Source organism: Eriocheir sinensis, unplaced genomic scaffold, assembly GCF_024679095.1.
Source record: "Eriocheir sinensis breed Jianghai 21 unplaced genomic scaffold, ASM2467909v1 Scaffold246, whole genome shotgun sequence".
NCBI lineage: Eukaryota > Metazoa > Arthropoda > Malacostraca > Decapoda > Varunidae > Eriocheir > Eriocheir sinensis.
The window spans coordinates 172,501-185,999 of NW_026111550.1; the positions used below are offsets into that span (position 1 = coordinate 172,501).

At 42.6% G+C, this 13,499-nt stretch overlaps 1 protein-coding gene across 12 annotated transcripts in view; it reads left to right on the forward strand.

Annotated features, from left to right (window-relative positions):
* LOC126991140 (sushi, von Willebrand factor type A, EGF and pentraxin domain-containing protein 1-like) overlaps positions 1-13,499 on the forward strand; it is a 189,801-nt gene that overhangs the window by 170,688 nt on the left and 5,614 nt on the right. For 4 of the 12 annotated variants that reach the window (XR_007745186.1, XR_007745187.1, XR_007745188.1 and 1 more), the window contains one exon: positions 12,227-12,289. The exons of 5 other annotated variants lie outside the window; for them this stretch is intronic. The gene's annotated coding sequence lies outside the window, so the exon portion shown is untranslated. Of the gene's footprint in view, positions 1-1,846; positions 1,916-12,226; positions 12,290-13,499 lie in introns of all 12 variants that reach the window. 3 more of the 12 variants (XR_007745189.1, XR_007745190.1, XR_007745193.1) reach the window with 2 other exon arrangements.

Sequence of the window (13,499 nt, forward strand, 5' to 3'; positions counted from 1 at the left end):
TCAGTAAAATTGTAAGATACGAATACCCTACGACGTGACGTGTTATATTAAGTGTTCGCAGTACTACATTGTCAGCTGTAATTGCAGGAAGGCGGGTGGTGAGTTATGCGCATAGCTGGGCGTTATCGCGATACTTTATCGCTGATAACAAAATCGGGTTGTCGGCCATCCGCTGCTTATTTAAATATATATCGGTATCTTCGTTATTTTTGTAACCAAACTAGTGATAATCGCTACTTTTTTTCCGCCTCAGAAAAAAAAACACGTCTCCTCCCTACTCGCATGCGTGGCCCGGGTGCCCGGTATTTTATGAAAAAACTTGGGGGTATGAATTATCTTTGGCGAAGAGATTTCGTACTTAGATCATCAACATTAAAATACTAGGTTATTTTTTTGTTAGACTCAAAAATCAATATGTCAAAGAGAAAAATCATTTAACTTTGCCCCCAAAATGATTATTCACTGCCTCAAACTTGATATTCCATATTCGTTTGTGAGCATGCCATGGTATTGAAGGCACCCGGTGTTGTGTTATTTGGTGTCCCATCGTCAAAAGCTGGCGCTTGTGTTAACAAACACTGGTCTCTCGTGAACTGCGCATGTTCAGACCAGTAAGCATAGACCTGTACAGTATCACAAAGCTTTTTAACACATTAAGGGCAGTTGCTGGAAGGCTGAATCAGACATACAGTACAACCATCCTCGCTGTTTCTAGAACGACACTCTGTACATATAAATACAACTCATACAGAGTGTCGATCTAGAAACATCGGGGATGGTGGTAGTGGTACTGTATGTCTGATTCAGCCTTCCAGCAACTCTAAATTAAAAGCTTTGTGAGACTGTTCAGGTCTACGCTTGGTGGTCTGAGCATGTGCAGTTCACGAGAGACCACTGTTTGTCGGTGGGGACGCCAAATAACACAACACCGGTTCAGGCGTTCCTAGTATTACCGTCCATATGTACATGTCAACGTGTGGTTTTCAGATTTTGCAAGTTTTTAAAAATACAGATAATGAAAATATGAATTCATCTATGTTTTTTATTTGAAATATCAATATAGTATCGTTTTCGCCTATCGGACTTATCGCTAGCTAGTATCGGAATTGTGGATTAATATCGGGTATCGGTTATCGCCTATATTTGTGTTTCCAGTTAACGAATATCGGTTATCACCGATAAGGTTTTCCATTATCAGTTATCGGTTATCGGGAATAAGGTTTTCTGTTATCGTGCCCTGCTATGGTTATGCGAGCCAGGGTGGGCACCTGCTGGAGGCTAGGTGGGTGCGGGGTGGATAGGTTTAGTAGGGTTGAGTAAATGTGAGAATTACAATAACATTAATCCTCATGATTCCCTGGTAGCACGTATATAATTTGTTTAATATTATTAGGTAGTATTAATGGTTTATATGGATCATGTGTCCCTCGTTCAGTAAAAATAGTAGTAGTTGCTAATAGGCGCACCTAACACAACCAAAATATAGGTGCCACTTGGCACAGGGACTGTTTTGGGGTGTCATTGAAGGTAACGGGCTCAAGAGTGGCCTGTCCAGATATTTTGTTTTTTATTTATTGATGATCCACGAGACATCCTAGAGTTAAATCAAAGTATGTGGTTATCTTTGTATTCATTCCTACACACTCTGGTAATATCTCTGTGGGGTCTGATTCACTTATTAGAGTGAAATTCTATTGTGGAAAACAGCCGCAAATTCGTGTCACTGGTGAAAATGAAACTGATAATTTAAATTTTGCCACCATGAAATATATACAAATAGATAAATATGAGTGACTTCACCTGCTTGATGTTTACACAGTTAATTGACACCAAACTTGATTTGCAGACACCACCAAACGAAGAAGAGGAGGAGGAGGAAGAAGAAGAAGACGAGGAACACAGGAGGAACCCATTGGTGAGTGTTAATTTATTTTTTTCTAAAATGGTTAACGAGCAATCAAGGAATTTTTATAATAAGGAGGGAAAGTGTGATGTTTTTTTGTAGTTTTGTTGAGTTGTCGAGGGGGAGAAGGCCCCCATTAGATACCTTACACTATAGCTGGTCTGTTTCATTAGGGGGGTCCATGGGCGCACAGCCCCCTATTAGGGGGTTGAATGGGCAAAGACCCCCATGAGATAGCTTACGGTATTGTTGGGCTGGTTTAGTTAGGGGGGGTCCATGGCTGCAAGGGGGGGGGGGGGGGGGTTATATACATCCATTTAGACTTTGTGGATCATCTTTAGTGGAGGTAATTCTCTCTCTCTCTCTCTCTCTCTCTCCATTATCTATCTTGGTCGCTTCCATTAAAATCTTTCTTATATTTTCTCCCTCTCAGCAACAGCTTTCTCCCTCTCTGTTCCGTCCTTCTTGGCTCGGGGGCCTCTTAAACAAGGCGTCACAGTGCAGGGAGGCGTTAACATGAGGCCAATCAGAGTGGGATGGACGCAGGAGAGGTTTGAATTTAATCTGGGTTTTGATGACACAATATTAACTATATCCTGGGATTGGTATTATAAGACACTTTTGCTTCTCATGTCAACTATGTACCGTGTTTCTGAAGGTCAAAGAGGGGGCAATCGGGTTCTAATGAGTGTTTCTTCATGTTCAGGGTACAGAGGAAGGGTCACACTACCACCAGGTCATAAAACTATACTCCTGGAAATGTCAAAGACTCCTAGGAAAGCCTTGCCAAATATGTGTTTCTTCATGTTCAGGGTACAGAGGAAGGGTCAACCTACCACCTGGTCATAAAACTATACTCTTGGAAATGTCAAAGACTCCTAGGAAAGCCTTGCCAAATATGTGTTTCTTCATGTTCAGGGTACAGAGGAAGGGTCAAACTACCACCTGGTCATAAAACTATACTCCTGGAAATGTCAAAGACTCCTAGGAAAGCTTTGCCAAATATGTGTTTCTTTAGGTTCAGGGTACAGAGGAAGGGTCAAACTACCACCTGGTCATAAAACTATACTCCTGGAAATGTCAAAGACTCCTAGGAAAGCCTTGCCAAATATGTGTTTCTTTAGGTTCAGGGTACAGAGGAAGGGTCAAACTACCACCTGGTCATAAAACTATACTCCTGGAAATGTCAAAGACTCCTAGGAAAGCCTTGCCAAATATGTGTTTCTTCATGTTCAGGGTACAGAGGAAGGGTCAAACTACCACCTGGTCATAAAACTATACTCCTGGAAATGTCAAAGACTCCTAGGAAAGCCTTGCCAAATATGTGTTTCTTTAGGTTCAGGGTACAGAGGAAGGGTCAAACTACCACCTGGTCATAAAACTATACTCCTGGAAATGTCAAAGACTCCTAGGAAAGCCTTGCCAAATATGTGTTTCTTTAGGTTCAGGGTACAGAGGAAGGGTCAAACTACCACCTGGTCATAAAACTATACTCCTGGAAATGTCAGACTCCTAGGGCCGGTCTTACAGTCCTTTCGGGAGCGGCAAAACGAAAACGCGTGTAGCGTGGAAAATAGAGAAAAATATATTAAATAAATAAATGAATAATTAAATGAAAGCTACATCCCTTTTTATGACAACCACTAGGGTAGTGAATGGTATGTGGTAGCGTGGTAGTTGTCGAGCGCTGGTCCCGGATGTTAAGGCCTCAGGACAAGTGAACACTCGTTCCGAAGTTTGTGACCAGAAGGGCGTTACCTGTGTGGTTAATTATGGAGGGTGGGAGGATTTCCGTGGGAACCACTTTTTGAGACAGCAGTAAGAAACTGGATGGTGATAATGTACTATGGAGGGGATGTGTGTATGGTTCAGTAATTTCCAATGAGCAGCAAAACAGGCTCCAAATGATAACACTCAGTAAGGTTATATATAAATATGTATTTGGTTTACTTTAAAGGTTAGCGGAGTGCTAATAAAAATATGAAAAAAAAAAAAAAATGAATGACCGACAGGCTGTAGGCCTCTAAACTAGCTAACTACCGGCACAAGGGAGATTTGGGGAATACACAGAATGCTTAGCTCTCTAGTTGCTGGATGCGGAGGAGGAGGAGCTGGCGTGAGTGTCGGGCTCGGCAGAGGACGTCCACGATGGGAATGGGCGGTCCTGGTGCTGGACAGACGGGTGCTGCTTGATGTAGAGATGGAGCGACTCGGGTGGTATGAAGAGCCGGGCGCCCTTTGATGTAGGGAGCAGCTTGGGGCAGTGGTATTTCGGCCCCCAGGACAGTCGAGGGGCAGGTTACCCCGCCATACAAGTTCCCATCCTGTAGTCCGTCTCACCCCGCAGGCCGTGGGTGGTTTTTCGGGGGGGGGCTGAGTGGAGAGATGGACACCGCTCTCACTCAACTCCAACTCGCTGCCTTTCCTTGCTAGGGCTGCTGCTCGTCTCCTGCTAGCCCGCCTCACACAGCAGGCCGTGGGTGGTGTGTACGTCCTCCAAGCTTCTGGCTTGCTGCCGTGGTGCTCGTCTCCTCACTTCTCTCCCGCTTCTGGTGCTCTTCCTCCTCCTCCTCGCTTACTCATCAGCTTCTCCCCTCCATCACGTGATCTTTTAACCCCGCATTACTGACTCTCTCTCTCTTCCAGAACATTCTTTTACAATCAACCCCCTACCTATCTAACTATCTAGTTATTGGTTTCTTGGAGGGGTTCGAGGCTTTGAGATGAGGGATTTCAGTAACTCGTTCATATATTCGCTCATTCGCTCGCCATGTTATCTTCTCATAACCTTTTACGCACTTACATTCCTCAGCTACCCATTCACTCTTTCACTCATTCACTCATTCACTCTCCCACTCGCTCACACTTACTCACTCTGTTACTCACTGACTTACTCACATTCTCTCGTTCATTCACATTCGGACCGTTACACCCCACAACAGAAAAACTTCAATTTCTCAATCTTGAAAATTATAATTAATCTATTCTCCATCTTTGAACCTTCTCCAAGAATCTTCAACTTGTCAGTAAAGTGAATTTCCACTATCTTGATGGTGTTGCTGCCTCATTGGGCTTCTCCTCGCTGATCTTTGTCAGGGAGAAAAATGATTTGAACTCTTCATAAAGAATTGAAAGCTCCTTTACAGCCTTCCCGTAATGGCTCCACTGTGTTATTTGTTGCTTTGCTCAGACTAATTGTCTTTAATATTTTTAGGACTTTATGTGTTTAGTAGATCTGGGCACACACCACCATTTCCTCCACTGTGAGTCATAACGTTGGGATGGCTCAAACACACCAAACATGTGTTTAGTAGGTCTGGGCACACACCACCATTTCCTCCACTGTGAGTCATAACGTTGGGATGGCTCAAACACACCAAACATGTGTTTAGTAGGTCTGGGCACACACCACTATATCCTCCACTGAACCATTTCCTCCACTGTGAGTCATAACATTGGGATGGCTCAAACACACCAAACATGTGTTTAGTAGGTCTGGGCACACACCACCATTTCCTCCACTGTGAGTCATAATGTTGGGATGGCTCAAACACACCAAACATGTGTTTAGTAGGTCTGGGCACACACCACTATCTCCTCCACTGTGAGTCATAACATTGGGATGGCTCAAACACACCAAACATGTGTTTAGTAGGTCTGGGCACACACCACTATCTCCTCCACTGTGAGTCATAATGTTGGGATGGGCCAAACACACCAAACATGTGTTTAGTAGATCTGGGCACATAATGACACACCACTATCTCTCCGGAACTTTAGCAGTAACGCGTCTGGTGGTCACCTACTTCTAACTTTGTTAGGAAGTACTGCAACATCTCCCTCTATTTAATCCTTTTATTTGCTCAAATACTCCTTATAAATTTAGACTCTGCCGTTGCTATTATTCAGTCCTATTTGCAGTTTTAAGAACTATTTATACTAGAGAAATTAACTGGTGCCATCATCCCATGGTTTTCAGCCCCATCACCTAGTAGCCATGACTGGCGGGTTAGAGAAGACTGGCAGTGAGGTAGTTTAGTCTGTCTATTTAGTATTTAATTTTGAACAATAACTGAACAGTCAGAATGATGACTGATTGAGTCCGATTCACTACAAAACAAACCCTTTTCTGTGAGCAGCAGCAGCAGCAGCAGCATGCCGCCGCGCTGCAAATGTCGTCTTTGATAGTTTTGAAAGTACTGCAGGATTTTTTAGTGTGGTCCTCGGTAGTGCATTAGTTTTAGAAATCTTGCGGTAGTGCTGTTGTGCGGTACTTCTTTTGTGGTACTGCCGCACTAAGTACCACACTTGCCCACCTCTGCTTACCGGCTCTGTTATGCCACCGGCTTAGTGACATGATTTCACCAGCATAATATAAATCTCCTTATCATGAGATTTGTTGTTGCCACTTTACTAATGGCCAGATATTGAAGGCACTCATCAAGGATCTTGTGCCAAAGGTCTCCGTTGAGGTATAATTTGTTGTTGCCACTTTACTAATGGCCAGATATTGAAGGCACTCATCAAGGATCTTGTGCCAAAGGTCTCCGTTGAGGTATAATTTGTTGTTGACACTTTACTAATGGCCAGATATTGAAGGCACTTATCGAGGATCTCACGCTTGTACCGTTATAAAAGCTCTCTGTTGAGGTGTAATCTTATTTAATGAAAGCCTTGTGTCAGTAACATGAGCCCACCATGAGAAGCTCCCAAGCCATCCCAAGACTCGGCCCAGCTATTATTCTATGGATTTATTTCACAATAGTACTTGAAGAATATATTGCAGCTTCCCTCACTATTCAGTATTTGGCTCCACATTCTTGGTTGTGACTGGCCTGCATGTCAATATTGGAACCTCTTCCTTACTAGTAGTCTGCTTTATGCGGCTTTATAAATGTTCTTCTGCAACAAGTAGGCATGTGGGTGGACAGTTCGACTTCCACACTCCCCGTTCCCCCCAACATTCATTTTGAGAAAAATGTAGACCACCATCATCTTCTTGAGAAAATTCTGCATCACACTAGCATAAAATTGTAACAATAATGTGTAAATACACACGAAAATCAAAGTTAAATGAATAGGATTTTCTTGCATTTATTTCTTCTCCTTCGTACTCAGCTGGTTTTCGTCACATCGCTTCTATAAGCCAGATCCTAAATCTGCATACTTTTTCTGCTTCTGATGGTGTAGGGCACACAAAAAAATACATTGGCTCAAATCGCCTCCGAACGGCAGTGTCTTAGCACCCACCACGCCTGTGGTAACGTTACATTGAGCCGCACTTTTTAACGGCTCCGGTAAGTGGTTGATGAATGCCGATTTACCGGGTGTATGGCGGAGATACGCAGGAGACTTACCAGACAGAGGTCCGGTAAATGGTTTGATGAATCCGCCCCTAAGCTAAAATGGGTGTGTGCCATGATTGACCTAAATTTGTACTGCCATATTACATTAATATAAGTCCACAGTGTTCCCATTACAGCAACACTGTACTCAGCGTTGACATGTACTTAAATCATTGCATATATTGTTTCCAATTGAAAGGCCTAAAACTATTGTACATGCACCAATAACGCCCTAAAATTAAAGTTAATGTTATTAGTGTCAAGTATTGATGCTTTTGTGTGGCAACTACTTGTGAGTAAAAAATCCATGAAATACGATATATGTTCACGGTGGTTCATGGTAAGCCGGCAACGTTGACTGTACCTCATATATCGCACTTGACTGGGGCCGTAAACCCTTAGGAGAGCTAAATTGCACTTGCCAAACAGTAGAATCAATGGGGTTTACTCTAATGGGGTCAGGCCTACTGAGTACCCATTCCTCCCCCATTACACAGGCAATGGTGGGATACATACAGCAATGTTAGTTGAAGTTGGTTAACCCAGTGGTAGCAGCAGGGATCATGTTTCTTAATGGTCCCTATTCATTGCCAGTAAAAGTATACAGAAATTATAATATCTGCCAAAATTTACGTACAGCACTTATACTGCACCATAGCTATACGATATAGGACGATGATAGGTATTTATTTAATAATGCACCCATGCTGTGATTACACTGTTAAAATCTGCTGCAAGGCTTTGAGGCCTGTCACTAGTGGAGCCTGTGAGCCTCTGCTTTACGAACCCATTCATACGTTGAGATGGACACACTAATCAGCTGTGCTATTTGACGATGACTGAGGCCTTCACCGTCAGGATAATGATGTTACTTGTGCCAGGATCTGCATTGCCACCAACTTGAGCATGACTTTGGCCAGTATAGTAAGAAACAGTTTTGCTTCTTACATCAGCTATTTCTAAGGCCAAAGAGGGATAGTTGGGTTGCAATATCATTTTTTCAGTTCATGCAACATCGAAGAAGGTTAGGTAGCACCAGGTTATAAAACTACCCCTGGAACTGCCCACAATTCAAACCCTGCCATTAGACATGATGTGTGTTTCTCCCACTCACTTCCTTCCTTCCATCCCTTTCCTTCCTTCCTATCCCATCCCATCCCTTCTCTCCCATCCCATCCTTTCCCATCCATCCTTTTATCATCCTTCCCTTCCAATCCTATCCCTTCCCTCTCATGGGAATTTTGATGTATAAATCCAAACACTCGTACAACTTGTATAATGTAAACCCTTGCTGAAGAAGATGGCTCCACTATAAACCACTTGCCTGCGCCATGATGGGCTGGGGCCCCCAGCCATCCAGGCCCCTCAAGCCTACCGGCGCAATAGGAGGAGATGTAAAAAAACAAAAAGCAGAGGTATCACTTGTCATGCGTCAATTATCCCAGTTAAAAATTCCTTGTTCTGCTACGCATACAACTGTTTCCTTAATATAAAGCATGTTAATTTTCTTGGGGGGGACTTAGGGACTGGGGCCACTTTCACAGTCGTTATGTTTGTTTGATCGCCAATGTGCGCCACCACCGCCCGCTGGGAATTTCCACTTAAAACTGGCCGATGGGGTGGTAGTGGGGTTAGCCCTAACCTTGCCACACCTCTAGCTCCTCTCGCTTCCTCTGCAGCCGCCACCACCCATAAAGCCAGTTTCACGGAAAACTATAGCATCGATCGGCGCCAGTGGTAACGATCAAAAACAAAACTTCCCTAAGTGCCGAAAGTCTGTCATAAACGCTGAACTTCATCTAATTCACCCAAAACCTTACTCTGTCTTGAATGACCCTAAACTAGTAATTCACTCTCATCTTACCTAAAACTACAGTTGAATTACCCTAAACTTGCCTTAAAATATTCCCCTTAACGTAATTCACTCAAGGTAACCTGAATCAATGACCTATCCTGACCTTACCTTAATATCCTAACCTACCTTAACTTATCCTGATAACACACCTTAAGTGAGGGGTTTCAGGACACGGTACAGAATTCTCTGCTAATATTTTCTGCCTCTGTACGTGTATGTTCATAAGCCCAGCATAATTTTTCATTAACACTATTATTATTGTGCCATTTATTATTATTATTTATTATTATTATTATTATTATTATTATTATTATTTATTATTGACAACCACTATAAATTTTCTGTAATTCAAGGGTTAGAGTTTATATATTATACGTGCATTAAGGTGTGCTTTTACTAAAAGTTATGATTAAATTTTTTTATTATTATGAGGCCTATTAATATGTGTAGCCAGATTGTTTTGATTCTCTCTCTCTCTCTCTCTCTCTCTCTCTCTCTCTCTCTCTCTCTCTCTCTCTCTCTCTCTCTCTCTCTATCTCTCTCTCTCTCTCTCTCTCTCTCTCTCTCTCTCTCTCTCTCTCTCTCTCTCTCTCTCTCTCTCTCTCTCTCTCTCTCTCTTTCTATAATTTTAGCCTGAAAAAAGAATTTATAATGACCTCAAAAATGAATTATCAACATGCTAATATCTTTACTTATCTTTAGAGACAAGAAGAAGAAGAAGGAAGAAGGAAGAGGAAGACTGACAGACAGACATTCCATTGGTGAGTGTTTAAATAATTTTCCTTCCTTCCTTCTTCCTTCCTTCCTTCCTTCCTGGCTCTTGGATAGGTTAGGATTAAAGGGCTGATTATCTAAACATTTCAACGTTGACTGTACCTCATATATCGCGCCGACTGGGGCCGCCAAACCCTTGGAGGAAGCTAAATTGCACTTGCCAAACAAGGCTAGAATCAATGGGGTTTTACTCTAGCCATACTGGGTCCAGGAGCCCTCCCAAAAAGTACCCATTCCTCCCCATTACACTCAGGCAATGGTGGGATACATCACAACGATAGTGTTAGTTGAAAGGGTTAACCCAGTGGTAGCAGCAGGGATCATGTTTCTTAATGAATTCCTATTCATTGCCAGTAAAAAGTATACAGAATTATAACCATCTGCAAAATTATTTTGTCGTAAAGCACATACTGCACCATAGCTATCACGATATACAGACGATGATGATAGGTATTTGTTTAATAAATGCACCCATGCTGTGGATTACACTGTTAAAAATCTGCTACGCAAGGCTTTGAGGCCCTGTCACTAGTGGAGCCTGTGGCCACATGTCTGCATTACCCATTCATACGTTAGAGACAGACACACTAAATCGGCTGTGCTATTTGCACTGAGTGACTAGAGGCCTTCACCGTCAAAGGATAATGATGACTTTGTGTGGCGGTCTTGTGGGGTCTGCATTGCCACCAACATTGCAAGCATGACTTTGGACAGTATAAGTAAGACAGTTTTTGCTTCTTACATCAGCTATTTCTAAGCGCCAAAAGAGGGATCAGTTGGGTTGCAATGTTAAGTCATTTTTGGGTTCATACCTGCAACTGAAAAAGAAGAAGGGTTAGGCCAGCACCAGAGGTTTATAAAACTACCCCTGGAAGCCTTTACACAACTCCTTGAAGCCCTGCCAGATATTGTGTTTCTCCTCCACTTCCTTCCCTTCATCCCTTTCCTTCCCTTCCCATCCCATCATCCCTTCCTCTCCCATCCATCCTTTCCCATCCCATCCCTTCTCATCCCCTTCCTTCAATCCTATCCCTTCCTCTCAAGGGAATTTTGATCTTAACCAATCCAACTTTTCATTACCAACTTGTATAATACTTAACCCTCGTAAGAAGATGGCTCCACTATAAACACTTGCCTGCGCCATGATGGGCTGGGCGAAAATACCATCCAGGCCCTCAAAGCAAGCCTACCCAGGCACAATAGGAGGAGATGTAAAAAAAACAAAAAAGCAGAGGTGTCACTGTGCCGTCAATTATCCCAGTTAAAAATTGCCCTTGTTCTGCCGCATACAACTGTTTCCTTAATATACAGCATGTTGAATTTTCTTGGGGGGACTTAGGGCCGCTTTCACAGTCGTTTTGTTTGTTTTGATCGCTACCAATGATCGCCGCGTAGAATTTCTACTTAAAACTGTCCGATGGGGTGGTAGTGGGGTTAGCCTAGCCTTACACACTCTCAACACCTCTCGCTTCCTCTGCAGCCACTACCCCATAGGCCAGTTTCACGTGGAAAACTATAGCATCGATCGGCGCCATTGGTAACGATCAAAACAAAACTTCTAATTGACGTAAGTCTGTGAAAAGCAGCCTGAATTTAATCTAATTCACCCTAAAGTAACCTTACTCTGTCTTGAATGACCCTAAACTAATGTAATTCACTCATATTACCTAAAACTACAGTTGAATTACCCTAAACTTGCCTTAAAATGATCCCCTTAGCATAATTCACTCCAAGGTAACCTGAATCTGACCTATCCTGACCTTACCTTAATATCCTAACCTTACCTTAACTTATCCTGACCTTACCCTTAAGTGAGGGTTTCAGGACGGTACAGAATTCTGCTAATATTTTCTGCACCTGTACATGTATGTTCATAAGCCCAGCATAATTTTTCATTAACACCATTATTATTATTATTATTATTATTATTATTATTATTACTATTACTATTATTATTATTATTATTATTATGCACTATATTCAAAGGTTAGGTTATATATTATGCATTCAAAGATTGTTTTACTAAAGTTATGATTAAATTTTTTTATTATTGTAGGGCTATTGTATGTGTGAATTGTTTTGATATTCTCTCTCTCTCTCTCTCTCTCTCTCTCTCTCTCTCTCTCTCTCTCTCTCTCTCTCTCTCTCTCTCTCTCTCTCTCTCTCTCTCTCTCTCTCTCTCTCTCTCTCTCTCTCTCTCTCTCTCTCTCTCTCTCTCTCTCTCTCTCTCTCTCTCTCTCTATATATATATATATATATATATATATATATAATTTTAGCCTGAAAAGAATTTATAATGACCTCAAAAAATGAATTATCAACTGTACTAATATCTTTACTTATCTTTAGAGACAAGAAGAAGAAGAAGAGGAAGAAGAGGAAGAGGAAGACTGACAGACAGACATTCCATTGGTGAGTGTTAAATAATTTTCCTTCCTTCCTTCCTTCCTTCCTTCCTGGCTCTTGGATAGGTTAGGTTAAAGGGGCTGGTTATTAAACATTTCAACGTTGACTGTACCTCATATATCGCACTTGACTGGGGCCGCCAAACCCTTAGGAGAAGCTAAATTGCACTTGCCAAACAGTAGAATCAATGGGGTTGACTCTAATGGGGTCCAGGCCCTCCCAAGGTACCATTCCTCCCCATTACACTCAGGCAATGGTGGGATACATACAACGTGTTAGTTGAAGGGTTAACCCAGTGGTAGCAGCGGGGATCATGTTTCTTAATGGTCCTATTCATTGCCAGTAAGTATACAGAATTATAATATCTGCCAAAATTAATACGTAAAGCACATACTGCACCATAGCTATACGATATAGGACGATGATAGGTATTTATTTAATAATGCACCCATGCTGTGATTACACTGTTAAAAATCTGCTGCAAGGCTTTGAGGCCTGTCACTAGTGGAGCCTGTGGCCACATGTCTGCAGACCCATTCATACGTTAGAGATGGACACGCTAATCGGCTGTGCTATTTGACGATGACTGAGGCCTTCACCGTCAAGGATAATGATGACTTTGTGCCGGTCTTGTGGGGTCTGCATTGCCACCAACTTGAGCATGACTTTGGACAGTATAGTCAGACAGTTTTGCTTCTTACATCAGCTATTTCTAAGGGCCAAGAGGATCAGTTGGGTTGCAATGAGTGTTTTTTGGGTTCATGCAACTGAAGAAGGGTTAGGCCAGCACCAGGGTTATAAAACTACCCCTGGAAATGCCCACAACTCCTTGGAAAGCCCTGCCAGATGTGTGTTTCTCCCACTCCACTTCCCTTCCCTTCCCATCCCTTTCCTTCCCTTCCCATACCAACCCAACCCTTCCTCTCCCATCCCATCCTTTCCCATCCCATCCCTTCCCATCCCTTCCCTTCCAATCCTATCCCTTCCCTCTCAGGGAACTTTGATGCTTGTAAATCCAAACACTCGTACAACTTGTATAATGTAACCCTCGTAAGAAGATGGCTCCATTATAAACTTTTGCCTGCGCCATGATGGGCTGGGGACGAATACCATCCAGGCCCCTCAAGCAAGCCTACCGGCGCAATAGGAGGAGATGTAAAAAAAGCAAAAAAAGCAGAGGTATCACTGTGCCGTCAATTATCCCGAGTTAAAAATT